Genomic DNA, 6,393 nt, shown 5'->3' on the forward strand with positions numbered 1-6,393 from the left:
TAGAACAAACAATTCTAAAATTTGGGGTGGAACCACAAAAAACCCTGAATAATCAAAACAAATATTGAGAAAGAACAAAGTTGGAGGCATCACGCTTCCTGATTTCAAACTATACTATAAAGTTATAGTAATTAAAACAGTATGATATTAGCATAAAAACAGACACATAGATCAGTGGAACAGAATAGGGAGCCCAGAAATAAACCCACACATATTAATTGACATATATGTCAATTAATATACAACACAGGCAAGAATATACAATGAGGGAAGGACAGTCTCTTCAATAAATGGTACTGGGAAAACTGGACAGTAACATTCAAAAGAATAAAACTGAACCAGTATCTTATACCATCACAAAAATGAATTCATAATGGATTAAAGAGTTGAACATAAGGCCTGAAACCATAAACCTAATACTTATGGAAGAAAACATAGATGGTAAGCCTCTGCAATTATTTTCTTGATAATAACAGTTCTTTAATGACACATCTTAAATATTTCTTTCCCCTTTCCATTGGCACAGAAATGTGAAACACAGTAAGACATGTAAGTGCTTTTCTTTAATCAGTGTTCTCCATACACTGAAATTGTAACTAGCCAAAGATTAATAGCTACTTTCTCCTAGGGCACTTGTAATTCAAAAGAACATAAATCAAAATCAAGTTAATCAAGCTATGCAATCCGTTATATTTAGTATTTCTTCGTGCTATTAAATGTTGGTTAAATCCATAGCTGGAATATTCCCCTTATCAAATAAAGGCCCTAGTAAAATCAGCACACTTGTTTGAGAATGATATATGAAACTGTACAGTTCATTTAACCAATTTCACATGTAAAAAGTTTCTTACTCAAATTTGAAAACATGTAATACTTAAATTCTGAAGTTTCTTTTTCTTTAAAAGATTTTATTTATTTATTTGACAGAGAGAGACACAGCAAGAGAGGGAACACAGGCAGGGGGAGTGGGAGAGGGAGAAACAGGCTTCCCGCGGAGCAGGGAACCCTATGCGGGGCTCCATCCCAGGATCTTGGGATCATGACCTGAGCGGAAGGCAGACACTTAACGACTGAGCCACCCAGGCGCCCATTTCTGAAGTTTCTTAATCAGTGAATTCTTAATCAGTTTAGTAGAGTGTATAGGCTAAATTTACACTAACATCATTCATTACATGAGATTTAATGAAATTAATACCAATGAACTAGTACTAACACAGGTAGGTTATTTCTTTAGACAATATATAAGAAGCTATTTAGTAAGTTATCTCCAGAATTTTAAAATAAGTTTAATTATCCAGGTGCAGAAAAAAGTTAACATAGTTAAGTCCTAACTTAAAAAGTTTAAGTCCTTATATAAAAAGTCCGCCCTTAGCTGACATCTGGGAACATGGATTTCCGGAAGGTTCCTACTGTTAACTGGTATTATGGCTCACAGTATCTAAACTGTTTGTACAAACAAAAAAGAATCTGAAATTTGGGTATGTGCCAGGCAGGGGATGCTTATATGATCAGACCCCAGTTAAAACCTTGGGTGTTGGGCACCTGGGTGGCTCAGTTGGTTAAGCAACTGCCTTCCGCTCAGGTCATGATCCTGGAGTCCCAGGATCGAGTCCCACATCGGGCTCCCTGCTTGGCAGGGAGTCTGCTTCTCCCTTTGACCCTCCTCCCTCTCATGCTCTCTCTCATTCTCTCTCTCTCAAATAAATAAATAAAATCTTAAAAAACAAAAAAAAACAACAAAAAAAAACCCTTGGGTGTTCATTCTCTAAAAGCTTCCCCAGTTGGCAACATTTTGCACAATTTGTCACAACTTGTTTCTTGAGGAATTAAGCACATCTTGTGTGACTCCCCTGGAAGAGGAATCTTGGAAGCTTACATCTGGTTTACCTGGGACTTAGCCCCATGTACCTTTTCTCTTTGCTGGTTATGCTTTGTATCCTTTCACTATAATAAATTGTAACCATGTGTATGACTACATGCTGAGTCCTGTGAGTTTTCCTAAAGAATTCCCCAAACTCAGAGCTGTCTTGCGGACTCCCAACACAATCCCCTAATCTACTTTTACAAGAATCACTTAATTTGAGGATTAGTTGCTTGCACCTCAAGATAGGAAATGACTTCTAAATGCATTATTAATGAAAATTTAGGGATTCTCTAAGCACTGTCAATCAAGAAATCTGTAACAATTGATTGTAACTGTAACTTATGATTTTGGTTACAGTGGTATAACCAGTGTTAGAAAGCATTGGTAGGAAATTATCTTTCAGCTGTTGTCAGGATGTTATCAAAAATGACATCTGACTCTTTGTAGAGTGCCCTCTTTATCAGGCAGGACCCCTGCGCAAAATTTGGATCTCTTTTGACTAAATTAGGCTTACCTTGAATCTATGCTTTGCTTTTATATTACAGTGACTCTAATGACTGGGTAAGTTTTTTTAAACTTTAGAAAACTAGTAAATTGCAACCCAATCTAAACTACTGTACCAGATGGTATCCCATACATGTTTCTCTCCACTAAGCTCATTTTAGCTATCATATTTTCTGACTCATATTTTTTTTGAGAGAGAGAGAGAGAGAGAACGCACAAGTGTGGGGGAGGGGCAGAGGGAGACGGAGCCAGAGAATCTTAAGCAGGCTCCATGACCAGTGCACAGCCTGACACAGGGCTCGATCTCATGACCCTAAGATCATGACCTGAGCTGAAATGAGGTGTCAGATGCTTAACTGACTGAGCCACCTAGGCGCCCCTAATCATACTTTTAATGTGTCCTAACTTCCTCAGTAGTTTTCTAACTCTTTTATTGTTTGTATTGTTGCCAGACATTTCAAAACTTTTCAGATGAGCCATGTAGGAAGGAACTTTTCAGATAACCCATACAGGAAGGAAGAAAAGGAGTACTGAATCTATAATACATCCAAAGAAAGAATAGTGGGAAAAAAAGGCAAACAGTTAATACTGGGAAATGAGAACCAAAGACTGAAAATTCTAGATGCTAAGCACTTTTAAAATCAAGGTAGTATGTTGGAAGTTTCAATTCCTTTAAATAAATGTGACTATTTTGCCTTCTTTCTCATAAATCTGATACTTAAGTTAACTTGTCTCAGTAGCAGAATATATGAAAACACTTGGGTTTTGCTTGATGAGTTCAAGGGCAATATATTCCCTTTTGGAAACTAAAAGGTCATTAATACCTTTTTCAACTTAAGAATAAGTTTTCATTTTCCCAAAAGTTTACATTTGAGAGCAAGTGTTTAAAATTTGAAACACATTTTCCCACAGAAATGTTATTACAAACAGTGGTTAATTGCCAGGCCATCCCAGTGAACTCAAAACTCATAAAAAGCAAAAGTAGACATTGGCAATGAAAATAGTATAAAACTGTATTATGGAAGAAAAAAAAAAACTTGCCTTTTAAATACAAAAGTTAAATTTCAACATGCAGTTTAAATGTATTCTAATCAGATCCATTACCCACAGTGTTTGAGCCAGGGCCTCACTTTGGGACTCTGCATAAACACTGCAAATGGAGAGGGGAGGAGTGGAAGGTATCGAATTTGGGTGAGTGGGACATGGAGAGACCCTATGCACAGTCTGGGAAGGTAAGTACGTTGTATTTCCCAGCTTGGGGTGGAGGTGGTTTCTACTCTGATTTCTGGAAGTACAATGAAGTTGGTACCCCACAGAATGGAAAAGGGATGGAAAGGGGATTTTGGCTTCTCAGAATCCTAGAATCATTAATGTGCTACCATCCAGAGGGTGGGTAATAGGGTATATCTCTAGGCAGCTGGTAAGCATGAATGACCAGCTGGCTAACTCTTTAAGCAGGTGGGTTCTGAGTACCACAGGTGGGCAGCAACAGGCAGTAGACCCAGGCCCCTCTTAGCAGTGTGCTTCCTGGCAGAGGAGAAAGAAACAAAGTGGATTCACATAGGGGACTTGTGGAAATGCTGACAGTGCGAAAAAGACATCATTTCCAACAGGGAAGATCAGAAGAGGAAACAAAGGTATAAGAGGTGTTTCTTGCGTCAATACCAACCAACATGTTAAACTCAACTGGGCTCACCATTTCTAAAGCATGGCTAGGCCTACATTTGATGTATTTCAGGTTTGTCTATCCTGGTTTGGGGAGGCACTTTACAAATAATCCTGCTTCTAAACACTACATATTTGTTAAATTAAAATAAGTAAGAAAATATTATACCATAAAAAGAACCATAAGAACTTTTCAAAAACATACTTAAATATTTTTTTAAATCATATATTTTCAGGTTTTTTTAAAAAACTATACTTATTTATGGGGTGCCTGGGTGGCTCAGTCATTAAGCGTCTGCCTTCGGCTCAGGTCATGATCCCAGGGTCCTGGGATCGAGCCCTGCATCGGGCTCCCTGCTCTGCGGGAAGCCTGTTCTCCCTCTCCCACTCCCCCTGCTTGTGTTCCCTCTCTTGCTGTGTCTCTTTCTGTCAAAAAAATAAATAAAATCTTAAAAAAGAACTATGCTTATTTATCATGAATCATGGACATCAACAAAAGAAAATTTTTAACCTGCTCTTCCACCCCCTCTCTAGACACGCTCTCCACTAGTACTTTAGAAGCTGGAAGGCATCCTTCCATACACTTGTAATTTTCCATTAAGTATTCAAATACCTATGAATGCATTTTTACATCATTTTATGAGACATAAAAATATGTAATGATAATATCTCAAATCGGAGTAGGTATATGTTATAGCATAGATAGGCCAAATTTATTCAACCATTCATTTATTGACAGGTATTCACTCCTTCATTTATTTTGTTTTTGCCACTGGAAATGCTACAATAAAAATCTTCATTCATATATCTTGTGCTATTCAAATGTATGCTCACTTGTATTATGACAAACACTCCAAATAGCTCACCAGCTCACCACAAGAAAAGTTTGCTTCTAGTTTGCACCACCGTCCGATGCAAGTCAGGTTATTATTTCAAGGCGTTTGCCTCCAATAGTGGTTCAGGGATCCATCTTATGCTTTTGTTCTTAGAGAACTTCATTTCCAGTAGCAAGGATGTGAGAGAGCTTGGAAGATGAGAAGGATGTTAACTAAAATTTTTAATTTGAGTGTATTTGATACACAATATTACATTAGTTTCAGGTGTACAACATAGTGATTTGACAAGTCTATGCTATGATACACTCACAAGTGTAGCTATCATCTGTCACCATGCAATAGCATTCACTTTATTCCCTGTTCTGTGCCTTTTATTCCTTGACTTATTCATTCTGTAGCGGAAGTCTGTATCTTCCATGCCCTTTCACCCATTTTGCCCCTCCTCTGGCAACCATCAGATTGTTCCCTGTAGTCACAGGTCTGATTCTGCTGTTTGTTTATTCATTTATGTTTTTTAGATTCCACATGTGAGTGAAATCATATATTTGTCTTAGTCTGACTTATTTCATTTAGCATAATATCCTCTAGGCCAATCCACATTGTCACAAATGGCACAATCTCCTTTTTTATGACTACATCATATTCAGTGTGTGTGTGTGTGTACACACACATCTTCTTTATCCATTTGTCTACTGATAGGCCCTTGGGTTGCTTCCATATCTTGATTATTGTAAATAATGTTGCAATAAACATAGGGGTACATATGTTTTCAAATTAGTGTTTTCATTTTCTTTGGGTAAATACCCAGGAGTGAAATTATTGGACCATGTACTGTTCCTATTTTAAATTTTTGGGGGAATTTCCATACTGTTTTCCACAGTGGCCTTCCTAATTTGCAGTCCCACCAACCGTGTATGAGGCTGCGTTTTTCTCCACACCTTTGTCACTTATTTCTTTCGAGTTTACCATTCTGACAGGTGTAAGGTGATACCTCATTGTGATTTTGATTTACATTTCCCTGATGACTAGTGATTTTGAGCATTTTCTCGTATGTCTATTGGCCGGAAGATGAGAGGGATTTATGACGAAAACTGGATGTGGCTTAGGACAGTTCTGCCCTGACTCCATGGGCTACAACCCAATCATGAGGTCCTTACCTAACTGCAAAGGAGGCTGGAAAATGCAGTCTTCCTGTGGGCCCAAACAGAGGAAATGGATGACATTCAACCAATTTTGCCAAATACCTTTACGTACTGGTAACTTTATTTCAAAGGATTTATTTCTGGACTGACATTTCTGGACTACGAAATTTCTATATTGTGTGTCATCACTTTGCATAAGGACCATAAGAACTCCTATTTCTGTCAGCAGAGTAAGAATACTCAGCACCATTCTTGCTTTTCAAAATCTCCTCTCTAAGTGCTAGAAGACTAGAAACTGAATTGACCAGATTCTGTCAACAGGGTCCTGGTTTAACTTCCACCAATAAGAGTTATTCTTGCTGTGAAATTAGGAAAGGCAAAA

This window comes from Leptonychotes weddellii, chromosome 3, assembly GCF_054177405.1.
Source record: "Leptonychotes weddellii isolate Sample4059 chromosome 3, ASM5417740v2, whole genome shotgun sequence".
In the NCBI taxonomy this organism is placed as follows: Eukaryota; Metazoa; Chordata; class Mammalia; order Carnivora; family Phocidae; genus Leptonychotes; species Leptonychotes weddellii.